This window comes from Diabrotica virgifera, chromosome 7 (genome assembly GCF_917563875.1).
Source record: "Diabrotica virgifera virgifera chromosome 7, PGI_DIABVI_V3a".
In the NCBI taxonomy this organism is placed as follows: Eukaryota; Metazoa; Arthropoda; class Insecta; order Coleoptera; family Chrysomelidae; genus Diabrotica; species Diabrotica virgifera.
The window spans coordinates 134,921,334-134,941,897 of record NC_065449.1 but is presented as its reverse complement, the minus strand read 5'-3'; positions in this window follow the sequence as shown (position 1 = coordinate 134,941,897).

Sequence of the window (20,564 nt, the reverse complement as noted above, 5' to 3'; positions counted from 1 at the left end):
AATGGTTAGAGAAAGAACATATTCTGCCTGACACACAATATGGTTTCAGAAAATCTAGGTCAGCATTGGAGGCATTAACAGTAATAGTAACAGACACTTTAGCTGGATTTTCTAGTAACTTTATGACTATGGCAGGTTTCAACGATATTACAGGAGCATTTGATAACGTTAACCTAAATGTTCTAACGAACAAACTGATTTCAATTGGATTTCATAAACAATTAGCGAACTTTATAACTTCCCTGTACACCAACAGAAAAATTCATTTAAAAATAAATCAAGAAATCACCAAACCTAGAATCGCGAACCTTGGACTCCCCCAAGGCAGCATTTTAAGTCCACTTTTGTTTATATTATATACAATGGATGCCAGTGTTAAACTCAAAAATATACGAACAATACAATTTGTAGATGATATTGTTTTTTATTGTACCAGGAAAAACTTTGAAACATGTGAATATGAACTGAACAAAACCTATGACATCTTTAATGAGTGGCTGAATGAAAATAATTTTACACTCTCTGAACAAAAAACAGAGGTGTGTGTATTTAGCCGAAAACGAAACATTGAGCAGGATCATGTAAAACTGGGACCTTATAATTTCCAAATAAAAAATGTAGTGAAATACTTAGGATTATATCTAGATCGGAAACTGCTATGGAAAGACTGTATACATCAAATAACTAAAAAGTCTGAGAATGCTATTAACATACTGAGAGCTTTCTGTTATACCAAATGGGGAGCTGACCCAAATATTGCCTTGTTGTTTTATAGAACTATGATAAGATCAATCCTGGATTATGGTAGCCATTTGTATGGATCAGCGGCACAAACGCATTTAGATAAAATAGAAAACCAAAAAAACAAAAGCTTGAGAATATGTCTTGGATATCTCAAGTCAACTCCAATAAATATTATGGAAGCAGAAGCCGTAGAAACACCATTACAACTGAGAAGGCAACTAATTAGTAACAAGTTCATCACGAAAGCATTTTCCAAATCCGCAAGTTATATAACACTTATCCATGAACTTTCAGTTTCAGTACTCACTCAGTCGTATTGGCTAAAAAAGAAAACTCCACTTATCTGTGAAAGTTACACCACTCTTTCTCAATACAGGTTGTCACTATACACATCAAAAATCCAACCAATATTTTCAGAACGTCCACATATTCTGTTTTCTAAACAAATCAAGACATTTCAGATCGACAAACACCACTTTCTCGAAACGGTTAATCAACGATGGCCCGACTACAACCAGATTTACACCGATGGATCAAAACAAATTCGTACAGGCGCCACTTTTTACGATCACACCACAAAATATCACGAAGAGATCAGATTACCAGATGAGGCAACGATATATACAGCAGAAATGTTTGCAATAAGTGTAAAGTATATACTTAGGACTGATAGATCGAAAAGTATTATATTTACAGATAGCAAAAGTGTCGTGGAGAGACTAAAGAATATAGGTGCGTCGAAGAACTTAAATCATCTAGAAGTAGAAATATTACAGACCAATTACGAAATACGTAGCTCACAACGAAAGGTGATAATAGTTTGGATAAAAGGACATTCGGGTATTCAAGGAAATGAAATTGCCGATAAGTTTGCAAAGGCTGCGTCAGACTTAGACAGAGAGTGTATTAATCAGCGTATTCCTTATACCGATTTGAATTCCATACTTAAAATTCAGCTCAAAACCAAATGGCAAGAATTGTATAACAGCAAACAAACAGGACTAAATTACAAATCATGTCAAGTCCAGATCCCGAGGCTAAGATGGTTCCACAACCAAAACAACAGAAACTTTATTATTACCATTAACCGAATAAGAGCAAATCATGCAATGTCACCAACTTATAAATTTAAAATTGGTTTAATTGATGATTCTTCATGTTTATGTGGTGAACTGGGAGACTTAACTCATATTATACTCGGGTGTTCATTAAATAGTGCAAGCACTGATAAATTCTATAATGAAATAGTTAATAACAACATTTTTTTACCCATAAATTTAAATTGTATAATTTTCAATACGAATAATAATATATTGTATTTCTTATATAATCACACCAAGAGGTGCAAAATGAAATTGTAAATTACTAACCACATCTTTGTTAGCAATTCTGCAACTAATTATATTTTGTACGTGTGCACCGAAAAAATATAAAAAAAAAAATATAAAAAAAAAATTAAAAAAAAAAATAATAATAAAAAAAAACAAAAAAAAAAACAATAGTAAAAAAGAATATAAAGAAAAAAAAAAGCAAAATAAATTATACATATAAAAAGATAAGTAAAAATTAAATTATAAAGAAAACAAAAGAAAAATTTGCACACCTTACTAATATTTTGAGCATTGTAATCGTGAGGAAGGATGAGTTTTAAATTTAAAAAAAAATAAAAAACAAAAAGAATTGTTATAGTTAAAGAAAAAATTGTCTGGCTAATTGGTCCCTACCAAAGCCATCAAATTAATTAAAAAAAAAATTCCTACGTGTCCTCCAAACATCGGATGATTATGATATTCTTCTATTAACCTGTGTTTTTCTTTGTCATCTTCTATTGTTTCTGGTACTTCACATATGTATATTTCTACACTCTTCAATATTTCGTTTCCTTGTTTAATAAATTCCTCAATTGTGCCCACTTTAAAAATAATATCGTTTACGTATATTTTTACTTTACGTACTGCATTCTCTACCGCCAGCTTATCAAGCTGTGCCAACATTTGGTTTAAATCAAAATGATTGAATCCTGTGGCTATGCTCTTGCTGCACTTTATTTTGTTTTTGACCCTAATGCTCAGTCTTGGTGAGATTAGTTCTGCTCCAAAAGACAAAATTGGTAGTCTATGCGCCTCTAAATTATTTAGTACCTTTCTTACTGTTTATCTGGGGGCTTCTGGCTGTAGTGCGAGTTCACTTTCTGCCTTCGTTTGCCTTGCTTCCTTCTTCTTTTCTCTTGCTTGAGCTCGTGGTATAGCTAATATATGGGTATTGTCTATGTATAGGTTCTTTAGTTGATGTAATGTTATTCTTGAAAGACTGTCTGCATAGTTATTTTTCCCTGTTATATACTCTATTTCGAAATCGTATTCCTCTAAATCTAATCTGATTCTTGTAAGTTTCGAAGTTGGTTCTTTCATTGCGAATAAATGTGTTAGTGGTTTATGATCCGTTTTGACTAAAAATGTTGGTGCTCCATATAAATAACATTTGAAATGATTAATTCCCCAATGAATCGCTAGTAATTCCTTAACGATTATAGGTTTATTACATTCTCCTTTATGGAAACTTCTTGATGCGTATGCTATTGGTAGGTCTATTCCGTTATAATCTTGACTTAAAATTGCTGAACAACTCTCGTTGGATGCGTCTGTTGTTAGGATGAATTGTTTATTGAAAGCTGGATATTTTAGGATCGGTGGCTTCATCAGAGATGATTTAAGCTTATTGAATGCTTTTTCACATTCTTCTGACCAAAAAAATTCTACTCCTTTTCTTGATAATCTGTTGAGTGGTCTGCATATTTCAGCAAAATTTTGAATAAAACGTCTATAATAGTTACAAAATGCTACGAATCTTTTTGTTTCTTGCGCTGTCTTAGGTGTCGGGTATTGTTCAATCGTTGCATATTTCGCTTTGTCTGGTGATACTCCTTCCTGGGAAAGATCATGACCTAAATATGTTACTTCTCTTCTAAAAAATTGACATTTTCCTGGGTTAAGTTTCATATTGAATTTTCGACATGTCTCGAATGTCTTTTTCAGGTTGTCTAGGTGATGTTTTTCAGATATTCCTATTACTACTATATCGTCCATGTAAATATATGCTTTGTCCGGTGTTAATCCTGAAAATGCTATTGACATCATCCTTGAAAAGCTATTTGGGCTTACATTTAATCCAAAAGGTAATCTGGTAAATTGAAATGCTCCATTTTCCGTGCTAAACGATGTGTATTTTCTCGATGATTTTTCTAATGGTATCTGGTGAAAACCTGACATTAAGTCTATAACTGAAAACCATTTTGCTCTTCCTAGTTGATCTAATATCGAGTCTATCCTTGGTAAAGGAAATTTGTCTGTGACTATTTTCTTGTTCAGTTGTCTAAAATCTATGCATAATCTCCATGCTTTATTTCCATCTATCGCTTTTTTCGGTACCAGCACTAATGGGCTGTTGTATTCTGATGTGGACGGTTCTATTATTCCTTGGTCTCTCAGTTTTTGTACTTGTCGGTTTAATTCCTCTGTTTGTGCATGAGGTGTCCTATAGTTTTTAATATATACCGGAGTTTGGTCTTTAACTCTCAGTTTCTGCTCGTAGAAGTTGTTACATATTAGCATGTCATGCCTTAGGGCGAATATATCTGAATAATCTTCGCATAAAGATACTAACTTATCGCGTATGTATTCTGGAATGTCTAACTTCAATGATTCCCGTAATTCCTTTTTCCTGTCCTTGCTGTCGTTGGTTAGTCTATATATGTTGAATAATTTAATGTCTAATGTTTTGATTGCGTTTGTCTCTACTTTTACTGTTTCGTAGGTTGTGTTCAAAATTTTGATGTACGGATTATTACTTGAAATAATTGCTCTCGCTATGAATATTCCTGGTTGTATTTCCTGTTGTTCCACTATCCTGTCATTCTTCAGCGTTTAAAAAATTTTCACGACTCTGTAAATTTCACATCTGGGCGGTATTATTATCGTGTCATTATCTATATTATCCAAAATGTTCGTACTAATGTAACAATCGTTGTCCTCTTTAATGTGCATTTTAAGGTTAGCGTAGTCCAGTATGCATTGAAAGTTTGAAATAAAGTCTCTCCCAATGATTCCGTCGGTTGGAATAGGAAAGCTAGGTTCAACTAATTGAAAGATATGCTCAAATCGAGATCCTTTTACTTCTAGTGTTGTTTCAACTTCTCCCATTGTTTGTAATTCTCCTTTAGTTACTCCTTTTATTTTCGCCTTTGTGTTTGGTTTCACATGTTCCTTCATAAAATCTTGTGAACATTTCAGTATTGAAATATCAGCTCCTGTATCTATGATAAAGGTATTTGTGTTTTCTAGGATTCCTGTTTTCATTCGTACAAAATTCGTTAGGTTTAAGTCGAAGTTGTACATATTATATTCCACTTCTGACTGTGTACTTTCCTTGTTTCGTTCATTCAAAACCCCAACTGCTGGTTTTCTGGTTCCTCTTGGCTGTCCTCTAACTCAAGTAGCCTTACGTTTCTGTTACGTCCACCTCTCTGGTTCCCTCTGTACGTTTGGTTGTTAAATTGTCTATATCCTCTGTTCGAATAATTCCGTTGGTTTTCTGTTGTTTCTCCCTCATTCCGTTGTCCGAAGTTATTTCTTCTTCCTCTATCGTATTTGTTATGGTATCCTCATCGGTATTGCTGTTGTCCTCTCCTATTTTCATAATTTGTCCTATAATTGAACACTCTTCCCTGTGTGTTCTCCTCTGTCGTATCAATCGATAAAAATTTAGATACTAATTCCTGCGGTGTTGTGAAGTTACCTGCCTCGAGTATTAACTTAGCTCTATCCGTATTAACGTTTCGTTTCATTGTTGCTACAACTGTTTCCGTTGTGTATTTTTTCGCTAATTCCAATGGCATTCCTTCTGCTATGTATGCTACCTTCAACTGTTCCGCTAGTTCCTCTACTTCAGATGCGTACACTGCTGCATCTTTGTTTCCTTGCCTTTTCTTTGCTAACTTGTCTATTATCGTTTTCGAATTGTCGCCTCTTAATTCTTTCTTCAGTGCCGCGGCTATAAGTGGGATCGTATCCTCTGTAGTTATCCGGTTTCTAGCCTTATTGGTCAATCTTGTTTTTATTAATGTTATCGCTGTTTCTTCATGTCCTTCTGCTATTTTTCCTAGTAGTTCTAATGCGTCTAAAAATGGTTGTAGTTTACCTGCGCTTCCATCAAACTCGTTCGGCAATACCTTGCTTGCAATATTCAAAAATTCGTTAATTGTCAGAGCCATGTTTAATATTTTTATATCTTGTTTTATGTCGCTTTTTCACTCTTCTATTTCCTCGTTAATTTTTTCCTCTATCTCTTCGTCACTTTTTTCCTCTTCTACTTCTTCGTCACTTTGTTCTTCCTCTACTTCCTTGTCGATTGGCTGATGTATTGAACTTGGAACTACTGTTCTTAAGTTTACAGCTTGAAATGAGCGTATAACTTTGTCTCTTATTCTTCCGAAATATTTGTTGCACGCTTCTCTTTGTCTGTCCGATAGCGCTTCCCAATTTTTCTTCGTTAAGTGTGTGAATTTGTTATACAATTTAATTAACTGTGTCGTTACTTCTTCTTGTATATCCTTAGATTTAGGTACTTTCTTCTTCAAGACCCTTCTACTTTGTCTTTTTACTTCTTGCGTAATCTCCTCAACTATTTTGACGAAGTCTTCCCAAGTAACTTTGTTGCTACTCATTTATTCATAATTTTCCTATCCTTATTCCTGTACTCGTAAAAAGAACGCATAAATTTGACAGTCTTACGAGGTATAGTAAATATATAAAATATTATGTCAAAAATAGTAAAAATATAGTAAATTGCAATAAAAATCATTATATCAATCAATATAAATCACCATAAAAATCAGTAGACCAATCAAAATGTAATAAAAATCAGTAGGTAAAATAATAATTGGATAAAAAGTCGGTAAAGATAAAAATATATGCTAATAAATATATAAAAATCATAAAAATGTATCATTGCGTCCTATAAATAACCATGATATTTGTAAAAAAAAAATTCCCTATAATACTAATAAGGTAATTAAAATAGAATTGATAGATAAAAATAGGTAAAACTTAGATTATGTGTATCTTAAATTACGATTATATTACTTTATTATATGCTTATATGATTTAGAACTAATATCTTGGAAATACCATAAGAATAAATAATAATGGACTTACTACTTTTAAACGTCTGTGTTCGTATCACCAAGAGTCCTCGCTGCACGTCCCATACCATTGTCCATTTTCTATTGTCCACACGAAGTTCCATCTCCATACCATTCCATCCTCAGCTCCGCGTCGGCCTGATGTCTCCATTCTTTTTATATAGGTACCACACTGTTATCTAGGGTGGTCGAGGTGCCAGAACATTGACGTTTTTCTCCATACTCGTCCCGTTTACCAGTGCTGTGTTATTCCCTGGTCTTAGATCGCCATATGGTGGCTCCTAGCTTCTGAGCCACCTCAGATAATTAAGGGGTGGTTATCCCCTACCATAAGGGTTGATGAAGTAACAATACTCACTGTGAATACATTTATTTGTACGTTGGAGTAATAACGGTAAGGAGCTGGTGGTATAATATTTAATAGATGTGATGTTGCCCGCTGGGATCTCAAATACTAATTGACTAATCTTTTCTCCGTGAAAGTATAACTAAAAGTATACTAATTATTATTTCAAACTGACCTTGTATCCAAACCGCATGCATTGATGTGGTAATGTAGGTCAATCGTATTTATTATAAACAAACGTATTTGTTTTACCAAAGACATTTAATTATTAAAGAATTTGTCTTAATAAGATGATTACTGAGATGCAGTGTATCCCAATACACTAGCAACAGTTAATGTTTTCCAGTTAAATTTAAACTTAAATAGTTAGGAAGGTATGTACACTGTTTTTATCCCATTTTAATTAACAATTATTTTTAAATGAAATTCTTAACCTGTTGATGTAGACTTACGCGGTTTTCATATTAAAATAACGTTAAAATATTGACTGCTAGGGACTTACATGGTTTTCAGACTAAAAGTAAAGTTAAAATATTAATTGAAAAAACTTCAAGAAATGAAATTATACATTTTTTATGACTTGTAACGTGTTATTTAAAGAAACTAAATTATGGTTGTTATATTATTTTAGATGGCTTCCTACAAATCTCGGACAGAGCTGATATTAGAATTAGTTGACGCGCCAGAAGTTTCACCGAAAGAAAATAACAATTTTGATAACATTGATCATAATTGTTTGAAATATTTTACCATTATTTCTAAAACCTATTGATTCAGGACATTGGGAAGATAACATTAATATTAATGATCTGCCCATATAGAGTTTATTGACTTCCCAAGTAGCAATTTTTCGACGCATTGGTTGTCAGTACAAACAAATGCACTGTATACAACGTTGCCCGAGAGCATTTTCAGTTGTTTCGGCCAACGTCCTCTACCCCGACTGACATTACGATGTTACAACCTTTAGTTATACGGGCAACTAATTTATTACAATTGTGACAACTACATATCACAGTTTAGTTTTTTCAACAATCGCAACGACTTAAAAATGTTATAATGCTAAACTATAATTTACGCCCTGGCCGACTCTGTAGTTGAGTAGTTTTGTTTTTTTAATAGCTGGTTTCCATTCCATTGTTTTATCAGTAGATTTGAGATTTGATAACCTTAATCTTTGTATCAGCTTTCGTAGACAGGGTTGCCAGGTCAGTTTTTACTCTTTCAGTAGTTTTGTTTTCACAAAATCAGTAGATTCTTTTTAGGCCATGTAAATATACAGTAATACAGTGATATGCACATCCGTCCTAAATGTCCCAAGAGGAATTCCACAAAATTGGAAACCTAATTATTCCAAACCACCAACTGGTAATTACACCATTTTTTAGCTAAAATCTACTAAATCAAAAACTAAAATACACTTAAGGATTTTTGGGATATATTTGGGATTTTTTATAATAAAAACAACAGCTAACTTAAGGGGATAGGCGCAAAATGTCGTCTGTTAAAATGTTCAATGTATTTTAAATGTTTTCATTTTTAGCGAATCCTTAGAAAACTAATAAGTATTTTTGAAAAATTTAAACGCACAAAGAAAGATTACGTTATTACCGAGGACCGAAAGTCCCTGAAAACTTCTATAATGTTTATTTTAATAAGTTACAGGGGTAAAAAAAAGAAAAAATTTAGTGTGACTTTTAATAACGTTTTGGTTTTTCTAAATAATGCAGTCTTTCATTCTGCGTTTAAATTTTTCAAAAATACTTATTATAGTTTCCTCATGATTCGAAAAAAATGGATCAAATTCTGTTGAAATATACCAAAAATCTACTAAAAAATATTGCCTACTAATGGTTTGTTTTTAACCAAGAGGAGTGATTCAAATTTACCGCGCTGTAATGCTTGTTTGTAATTGGTCCAACTGCAGGCAAGTTTACTCCACTCTTATAAAATTTTTACACTAATGACATTTATCAAATTTTGACACTAGTGGAATTTCATAGGTTAGTTAAGTTATACAGTCGAACCCGCTTATTGGAATAGCCTTTGTGCAAGGCAAACATATTCTTATAACCGGGATATTCTAATAACCGATCATTGGTGGCTAGTCGAAATAAGTGTTACCGAATATACGTAATAATATTATTTACATACTATGCCAATGTGTAGTTTTACATACTATGCCAATATGTAGTTTTATTACATACTATGCCAATATGTATATCATATATGTACGTACATAATCAGTGTATGTAAATTGTTTTAGGTCTTTTTACGTCAATAATACAGTAGTGTAACTAGTACTTATCTATGTATGTGTTAAATACCAAATTACATTACACGTATGTGAATGAATACATTAGGTAATTAATATGAAATGTATGCAATATGTAGATATGTAAATACATATTTTCTTATTAAAATGCATATATAACAAAATTACTTTTTTTTCTTGAGAAATTATTGGTAATTATAGCTTTTTCGTTGTTAATCCGTGTGGTCATCCTTAATCCTTAATCCATTGGTTGAATAGAAGTTTTATTGGCGTCAAGAAATGGATTGTTACATTCTTGTTCTTTTCCCTTCTTTTCGAATTTAACAAAGCCATAATTCGCATCTTGTAAACAAGTAGCATACTCTCTGAGTGAATTCTAAATAAACTGCGCTTCTAACAATTTTATAACAGGTAACAGTGCCTTTGTGTAGACAAATAAAAATTATTTTATGACCCATGCATTTGTCGGCCATGCTAAAGATCGAATTGGTATTCCTAACAAAGTAATAAATATTTATTACCCTAATAATATCTAATCCAGCACTACCGGCCGTTGACGACAAACCATAATACCAAACATAATTTAAATTTTTACTAAATTGTAAAAAAAATATTCTTTGACCTGCAAAATATGCTAATAAGCGGTATTATCTAGTTAGATCCTATTCCAATAAACAGATAAATTTATTAAGGAGTAAATGGAAATGTTTCGGGAACTTGAATTTATATTCCATAAACCGGGATATTCCTATAACAGGGATTCTAATAAGCGGGTTCGACTGTACTGGCGATTTTTTGTGTTAACTGTGTTATTTCTTTAATTTTTAGATTGTTAGTCTGCTTTTATATAAAAAGCAGCCGTTCTTAGAACTCTTTACCCAGATAGCACAAGTACGTTTTATGGACATCCAATGGACGTACATCTGTGTACATTGGAACGTCCAATGGACGTCCCGCTAAGGTACAATGGACATCCGATGGACGTCCAACGAATGTCCAGAGTTCACAAAATTGGACGTCCATAGAACGTCCGCTACAAACGTACATTGTACGTTGTATTGAAGCTTTCAGTGTACACCTTATGTACATTCAATGTACGTCTTATGGACATTTGTAGGGCACTTTTCAGAAAGAAATCTAGTATCCATAATTTTGTGAATACATAGCAAAAAGCCTTTATAGGAAATAGTTCCTTATAATACTAAACTTATACTTAAAAATATTACACAAAAGACCTTTTTATTTCTCTTTACTATAACTTCATTATAATATATACTTTATTATAGGAACTAGGAACTTCATTAATGCACGACTGCACTTGCACGATAAACAGAAAACACAAATATATCACAGGATGTATTTTCATAAAGACGAGATTCAGATAATGACGCCCTAGGAAGCATGCACATTAAAAGAGGTTTAATCTCTGTTCTGTTTCTGTTCCAAACTATTTTTAGAGTCAGTACCGTTGTTGTATATTACAAGCGCGGTTGCCATTCTGTGAATTATCATAAATAAACCGTCCTTCAGTATTCCACAACAATTAACAGCGATAATCCCCTAAAAGTACCTCTCTAATACTACCTTTCACGACCGATAGCGCGAAGAGCGACAACGTTGTCAAGAAGATTCTCATTTAGTTTGTATTGGGACTTAATATAATAGTCGCGTTTTGTGTAAAATATCCATGGACCACAAATGGATGTCCAATGTACGTTGAAATCAAACGTCCAATGGACGTCCCGTAATGTACGTACATTGCACGTCCAGTTTGGGTCCATGGACGTTTGGACTTTAAATGTACGTTATATGGACGTACATCGGACGTTGTGTGCTATATGGGTAGCGACATATTAATATAATATAATATTTATGGATTACCGTTGAGGGCCGACATGATCAACCAAAAAAGAAGATGTATTTGGTAATTATTATAGTGACTTTCTTAGGCGTGAATCTGCCTTTTAAGTTTACTCCTCCTGGTTAAAAAATAAACTATAGAATTTTTTAAAAAATATCAAAAATTACCAAAAAAGTAGAAATCTACTAAATGTGGCAACGCTGTTAATGAGAATGATACACTTTTGACACTTGTCACATGACCTCTGTCACCCAATAAGAGGGTGCGTTCTAAAATGGTTTTGATAGTCGGCGCGGTCGGGTTTGGTTGGCGATTGGACTTCTAAGTTGTCTTATCCGTCTAAGGTTGGCTATAAGGTATTTTTTAGTAATATTGGTAATATTGTTTAATGCGCCATTTTGGTTTTACTTGAGTAAAGAAAATGAAAACACAGAATATAAAAAATGCAGGCATTTTCTGATACCTTTAAAAACACCATCAATACATTAAATTTATACAGAACATCTTTAACATAAATTTTGACTTTTATATTAAAATTTGATTTTTTAAATTTGCATATTTTTTGTCAAAGTCATAAAAAAAGGAGCGCGTGTGTTTTTTAAAGGTGAAATATCCATATTTGACGGTAATCTGAGATGCGTTTATAAATTTCACATCAGGTAATAAGTCCTTTATGTATTTATATAAATTTAAATACCCAATACGATGTCAAAACAGTTTACTTTTTGGTTTTCGCATTCACCATACAGGTGTTAAAAATATAGGTAAAAAAACATAACTAGTCTGACTCCTTGAGCAACCATTGCACGCGCAGGTGCTTTTTATAGTCGCTTCAGTTGTCTTATGCAACGCTTACGAAACGATGTTGCTTACAGGAGGTTGCCTAGGCAACGTCAAGACAACTCAAAAATCGTCCACCAAATCAGTGCAGAATAGGGTCGTCTTCTAGGCAATAACAACGTTGTAAGAAAACGTTGCCACGCGGTAGACAACGTTGTCGCGTCGACAAATTGCTACTTGGGTTACCTACCACTGTTAAAGTCCAGTGCGCACATAATGCAGATGATAATTCTATTACTATTCAAAAAAATAGTGGTGAGTAAACGCACAATTTCGTTAGTAGGTTTTTTATATTAATTAATTTACTATTTCAGAAGAGCAGCATGTTTGTTTAGAAAACGCAGTGCAACATTTTGAGGCTCTCAATGAGTTTTCAGTCGACAAAAATTACATTACGAATAATAGTGAACTTGATGATGAAGAAGAGTCTCTCTATTCTCCTAATTCCGATTCAGTGGAAAGTTTTCAAGTGATTCAGTCTCCTGCCAGAATAATGTTACCGACTCAGAAGAAAATAACTTTGAAGATAACAATAATTTAAACATAACTGTTCCTCCCACGGTTTCTCGAAAGAGAAAAAGAAACAGAAAAGCTGATATTTTACAATGGGTCCAATCTCAAAATAAACGAAAAAGAGAACACGGTGAAAAATATCTCGGTAGAAGAAAGATGGACGGTAAAAATGTTTTTGATGTTGACAAACCAGAAAGAAGTAAGAAACAGTCATGTAATTGCAAACTGAGTGCAAAGAAAACTTCATTGTTAAAATGTAGGTTGTTCAGCGAACGGCAAAGAGCAAAAATATTTTTCGAATTTTGGAAAAAGACATGGGGAGAGAAAAAAACCATGGTAAAAATGTTAGTCCGAGTTGATGCATCAAATCAACGAAGTCTCTAGAAGAGGCCTATCACTATATTTTCATCTGAAAAATTCAGGTGATGAATTACATAGGGTTTGCAAAACGTTTCTACATACGTTATGCGTTGGACAATGGACTGTGTCTGAATGGGTTAAAGAAAATGATCCAAATATAAATACAGAGGATACTCACGCAACACCCGGTGATACCTCTTCACAACATCTGAAACGGTCTAAAATATCTCCGGAAACAAAGGATGACTCTCCTAGGAATATTTTGCGTTCCTTTCTAATAAGTCTGCCAAAGCTTGAATCGCATTATTGTAGATCATCTGCTACGAAAATATACCTAGAACCCGTATGGAGATCAAAGATAGAAGTATTCCGAGAATATGAAAATAAGTGCACTGAAAAATCCCTATCAGTTAAAACATTTATGGAGGAATTCGAAAAGATGAATCTTATAGGCCTTGGGCCCACATATACAAATATTATTTATGACCACACCGTTGAAACTTTTTGTACTTGTTATTTGAGTGGAGTCGGACAAATTTGGAGCTTGGCGCATAATGGTAGTGGGGCGTCTGTCTTTCAAGCGGTGACGAAGTTGTCAATTTTATGCAAGAAAACAATTTATAACCACATTGGTCATTTTATTTTAATCAATGGTTTCTATCATATAAACAGCGAAAACAATTTTGTCGGACAAAAATATTGGGGCATATAACGCGTCGGACACGCGAAAGATGTCAAATTTATGAAAAAAATCAATTTATTACCACATGGATAATTTTAACGGTATCTACCACAAAACCTTTTTACAATAATGTGGTAACCTTGTCGGACAATTTTCACGGGGCATATACGCAGTCGGACGCGCAAAAATGTCAATTTTCTGAATTTTTTTTATTTACAACCATTTTTCCGACAACATTAGTAGGTTATAAGTAATTATATTCTTAATCAAAAAATCAAAGAGTCGGACAAAATATTGGGGCAAATCGACAGTCAGACAAAAAATTTAATTTTTATTAGTAAACTATACTTTCAAACTATGTTGGGTTCGTGCATCCCTTATCTTTACAACCATTTTTTCGACAAAAATAGTAGGTTACAAGTAAAAAATTCTTAAACAAAAAATGTAATTTTCTGACAAAAATGTTGGGGCAAACGAACAGGAAACTTAATTCTTTTAGGCTATCGACGAGGAGGTATTATCAAAAAAAAAATTTAAAACAGTTTTTCTCGGTTATTTTTGAATCGATTTAGCTGAAAATTGGTACACACACTAAGTAAAACATTTAAAAGGGTATGACGAAGATCTGAACCCAAAATTTTCTTAAAAAATTTTCCGACAAGAGGGAAAATTTTAGAAAAATTGTGATCTAATAATTTGTGTACATACTCCTTAAACAACGACAAACATCGTTCTGTATTTTTTTTCTCGAATTAAAAAAAAATTTCCGACACATGTACCAAGTTATAAGTAGTTCTATTCCAAATCAAAAAATCTAAGTGTCCGACAAAAATCTTGGGCAAATCCAAAGTCGGACAAAAAATTGAATGTTTATTAATAAACTATACTTTTAAACTATGCTGGGTTCGTGCATCCCTTATCTTTACAACCATTTTTCCGACAAAGGTAGTAAGTTACAAGTAATTATATTTTTAAACAAATAATGTAATTTTCTGACAAAAATGTTGGGGCAAACGAACAGGAAACTTAATTCTTTTAGGCTATCGACGAGGAGGTATTATCAAAAAAAATTTAAAACAGTTTTTCTCGGTTATTTTTGAATCGATTTAGCTGAAAATTGGTACACACACTAAGTAAAACATTTAAAAGGGTATGACGCAGATCTGAACCCAAAATTTTCTTAAAAAATTTTCCGAAAAGAGGGAAAATTTTAGAAAAATTGTGATCTAATAATTTGTGTACATACTCCTTAAACAACGACAAACATCGTTCTGTATTTTTTTTCTCGAATTAAAAAAAAATTTCCGACACATGTACCAAGTAATAAGTAGTTCTATTCCAAATCAAAAAATCTAAGTGTCCGACAAAAATATTGGGCAAATCCAAAGTCGGACAAAAAATTTAATGTTTATTAATAAACTATACTTTTAAACTATGCTGGGTTCGTGCATCCCTTATCTTTACAACCATTTTTCCGACAAAGGTAATAAGTTACAAGTCAGTATATTCTTAAACAAAAAATGTAATTGTCTGACAAAAATGTTGGGGCAAACGAACAGGAAACTTAATTCTTTTAGGCTATCGACGAGGAGGTATTATCAAAAAAAATTTTAAAACAGTTTTTCTCGGTTATTTTTGAATCGATTTAACTGAAAATTGGTACAGACACTAAGTAATACATTTAAAAGGATATGACGTAGAGCTGTACCCAAAATTTTCCCAAAAAATTTTCCGACAAGAGGGAAAATTTTAGAAAAATTGTGATCTGATATTTGCGTACATACTCCTTGAACAACGACAAACATCGTTCTGTAGTTTTATTTCTCCAATTAAAAAAAATTTCCGGCACAAGTATCAGGTTATAAGTAGTTATATTCCAAATCAAAAAATTTAATTGTCCGACAAAAATTTTGGGGCAAATCCAAAGTCGGACAAAAAATTTAATTTTTATTGATAAACTATACTTTTAAAATAATGAATGGGTTGCATGTGTGAGTCCATACTATTGTAGTAAAGAAAAGAGAGACGTTCTCACAAACAATTTATTTTACAACTGACGACCGGTTTCGCTGTCTACAATATTCACAGCATCTTCAGGTCACGGTAAAAGTAAAATTAAATGCTACAAATAACAAAAAACCAGAGTTAGTTAAGTGGTCTGGTTGAAATCAAAGGGTAAAGATCAAGCCAATATTAAAGTATATATATTTATGCATACATATAAATACTAAAATGTACGTAAATATGGTTTAACAACCCTCACACTCACATACATGCAAGCATTCAAATGTAGTGACAACTAAAGTATGTCAAGTATATACTTGACGTACATACTTTAGTTGCCACTACATTTGAATGCTTGCATGTATGTGAGTGTGAGGGTTGTTAAACCATATTTACGTACATTTTAGTATTTATATGTATGCATAAATATATATACTTTAATATTGGCTTGATCTTTACCCTTTGATTTCAACCAGACCACTTAACTAACTCTGGTTTTTTGTTATTTGTAGCATTTAATTTTACTTTTACCGTGACCTGAAGATGCAGTGAATATTGTAGACTGCGAAACCGGTCGTCAGTTGTAAAATAAATTGTTTGTGAGAACGTCTCTCTTTTCTTTACTACAATATACTTTTAAACTATGCTGGGTTCGTGTATCCCTTATCTTTACAACCATTTTTCCGACAAAGGTAGTAAGTTACAAGTAATTAAATTCTTAAACAAAAAATGTAATTGTCTGACAAAAATCTTGGGGCAAACGAACAGAAAACTTAATTCTCTTAGGCTATTGACGAGAAGGTATTATCAAAAAAAAATTTAAAACAGTGTTTCTCGGTTACTTTTGAATCGATTTAGCTGAAAATTGGTACACACACTAAGTAAAACATTTAAAAGGGTATGACGTAGATCTGAACCCAAAATTTTCTTAAAAAATTTTCCGACAAGAGGGAAAATTTTAGAAAAATTGTGATCTGATAATTTGTGTACATACTCCTTAAACAACGACAAACATCGTTCTGTAGTTTTTTTCTCGAATTAAAAAAAAAATTCCGACACAAGTATCAGGTTATAAGTAGTTATATTCCAAATCAAAAAATCTAAGTGTCCGACAAAAATATTGGGGCAAATCCAAAGTCGGACAAAAAATTTAATTTTTATTGATAAACTATACTTTTAAATTATGCTGGGTTCGTGTATCCCTTATCTTTACAACCATTTTTCCGACAAAGGTAGTAAGTTACAAGTAATTATATTCTTAAACAAAAAATGTAATTGTCTGACAAAAATGTTGAAGCAAACGAACAGAAATCTTAATTCTTTTAGTCTATCGACGAGGAGGTATTATCAAAAAAAAATTTAAAACAGTGTTTCTCGGTTACTTTTGAATCGATTTAGCTAAAAATTGGTACATACGCTAAGTACAACACTTAAAAGGGCATGACGGAGAGTTGTACCCAAAATTTTCCAAAAAGATTTTCCGGTAAGAGGCAAAATTTCGGAAAATTTTTCTAAAATTTTGGAATGTTCTCTACGTTACGTCCTTATAAATATTATAAGGAGTATTTCTACAAATTTTCAGTTTGGTCTATGTAGACCTAACCGAGAAAAATTGTTTATAGTTCGCTTTGGTCTCCTTGATGTTTATTATTTTTTTATATCCCAGAGAACGGCTGTTCCCGTACATGCGACACTATATTATACAAGAAATTTTCTTGACAGACAAACGCCCCACTGCCATAATGCGCCAAGCTCCAAATTTGTCCGACTCCAGCCAAATAACAAGTACAAAAAGTTTCAACGGTGTGGTTATAAATAATAATTTTATATGTGGGCCTAAGACCTAATACGTTTCAAACTCATATTTATTGATCAAAATCGGTTATACCGATTAGAAGGTATCTAGTTCCAAAAGTATAATCCATTTGACCATTATCGTCGAAATGGTTTGTGTAGTTGTAGTGGTTCCGACGCTAAATTTAGATAGAGATATTTAAAAATAGAGCAATCCGAGTTCACTTACCGGCCATTAAAATAATTTTTTATTCTATTTCGAATAGAAAAAAACTCTAGTGTACATTCGATGAACACTAGATCATTTGAGAGATAATCATAGAAAGGCGACCATTTATCTTAACGTGGAATCGAGAAACAATACATTCAATTTCATACATTTAATTTATATACAGGTAAAATTTGGTAAAGAATGGGCCATAGCTTAACCTCAGGTTCCTGAGGTAAAAATAGACCGATTTAAGCTAACTTACCTTAGTGCAAAGTTTATAATAACCGAGATGCAGGATGTCAAAGTTAAACTTTTTTGTATTTATTATTGAATATTTCCTGACAGGTATGAGATAACAACATGAAATTTGGTACCTGGGGGTTTTTTGGGTCGAGAAAACTAAATTCCCTACCAAAAATTATGTATTGCCTAGAGGGCGCCACATACGCCTTTCAGCACTCATTTATTACGTTCAATTTTTTTTATCCCTCACTCTGTATAATTTTGAAATTCAAATTTTTATTCTCCTATTAGTTTTACTTAAAAAAGGTATACTTTTTCATCTCCCTAAACTCAACCGTTTTCGAGATAAACGCATTTTAAATCTGCGATACACCATCATTTTTAGCATAATATCATTGTAGTTACACCCGAAAAATAACTTAATACCATAATAATTGTGCCAGTTCTTAAATTTATGTCATTGCATCGCAAATTCCATTTGAAGAAATTTGCGATACATTTTTGGATAATTTTATGGTTGTAAGTTATTTTTCGGGTGTAAATACAATGATATTATGCTAAAAATGATGGTGTATCGCAGATTTAAAATGCGTTTATCTCGAAAACGGTCGAGTTTAGGGAGATGAAAGAAGTATACCTTTTTTAAGTAAAACTAATAGGAAAATAAAAATTTTAATGTCAAAATTATACAGAGTGAGAGATAAAAAAAATTGAACGTAATAAATGAGTGCTGAAAGGCGTATGTGGCGCCCTCTGGGCAATGCATAATTTTTGGTAGGGATTTAGTTTTCTCGACCCAAAAAACCCCCACATATCAAATTTCATGTTGTTATCTCATACCTGTCAGGAAATATTCAATAATAAATAAAAAAAAAAGTTTAACTTTGACACCCTGTATCTCGGTTATTATAAACTTTGTACTAAGGTAAGTTAGCTTACATCGGCCTATTTTAACCTCAGGAACCTGAGGTTAAGCTATGGCCCATTCTTTACCAAACACCCTGTATGTATAAAAATTACTTTTTTTTTAAATTGTACCAAAACGCCCCTTATTTTTGTCCGACAAATGATCCAATATGCATTACACATGTAAAAAAACAGTACAAAATAAGAATAACATATGTGGTAATAAATAAAAAATTTTCAGGAAATTGACATTTTCGGCGCGTCCGACTGCGCATATGCCCCGTGAAAATTGTCCGACAAGGTTACCACATTATTGTAAAAAGGTTTTATGGTAGATTCCGGTAAAATTAGCCATGTGGTAATAAATTTATTATTTTCATAAATTTTACATCTTTAGCATGTCCGACGCGTCATATGCCCCAATATTTTTGTCCGACAAAATTGTTTTCGCTGTTTATATAATAAAAACCATTGATTAAAATAAAATGACCAATGTGGTTATAAATTTTTTTCTTGCATAAAATTGACAACTTCCTGACCTCTTGACAGACAAACGCCCCACTGCCATGATGCGCTAAGCTACAAATTTGTCCGATTCCACCCAAATAACAAGTACAAAAAGTTTCAACGGTGTGGTCATAAATAATAATTTTATATGGGGGCCTAAGAACTATTAGCATACACCAGCCCAAAAAAGACCAGTGTGACCTCTGTGTGGGATTTAGGGTTAAAAATGTGTCAGAGGATGCTTATAAAAGACACATAGAAAATAAAGAAAATGCTAGGGCGGAAGGAAAAGTCCAAAGACAAGGAGCAGGGTAAATTTGTATATACCATGGATTTACAGATTGTACTTCTTGCACCGAATTTAAAAGCTTCAGCGCTTTACTATAAGACTAAATTGATAGTCCACAATTTTACCATATTGGATCTCAAAAACAAACATGGTTATTGTTTTGTGTGGCACGAGGAAGAAGGTGGGCTGTCCGCAAACGAATTCTCTACAATATTTTCTTATTTTATCCAATAAGATACCAACTCTTCAGGATAATGATGAAATAATATTTTACAGTGATGGTTGCGGCTACCAGAATCAAAATAATATTTTATCAAACGCACTTTTGTCTGTGGCTCATTAAAAAAAATTGTGGTGGTTCATAAGTACCTTGAAAAAGGTCATACACAAATGGAGTGCGATTCACTGCACTCCACAATTGAAAGAAAACTCAGAAATCGTGAAATTTATACACCAGGCTGCTACGTCGACCTTTTTAAAACTGCAAGACTCACTCCTAAACCATATGAAGTACTACTATACCTTGATCATACATTCTGGAAAAATTTTTCCAATTTTAATTTTTATAGTTCAATAAGACCTGGAAATCAATCTGGAGACCCAACTGTCCATGACCTCAGATGTATAAAGTACAATCCAGACCTAAGTCTTGAATACAAAGTAGACTACAAAATGCCCTGGACTTTAATTCCCAGACGTTGCAATAAAAGCAATATTGGTGCTATTCCGTCTCCTTTATACAATGGTCCATTAAAAATAAAATTACAAAAATATAATTAATCACTTACAA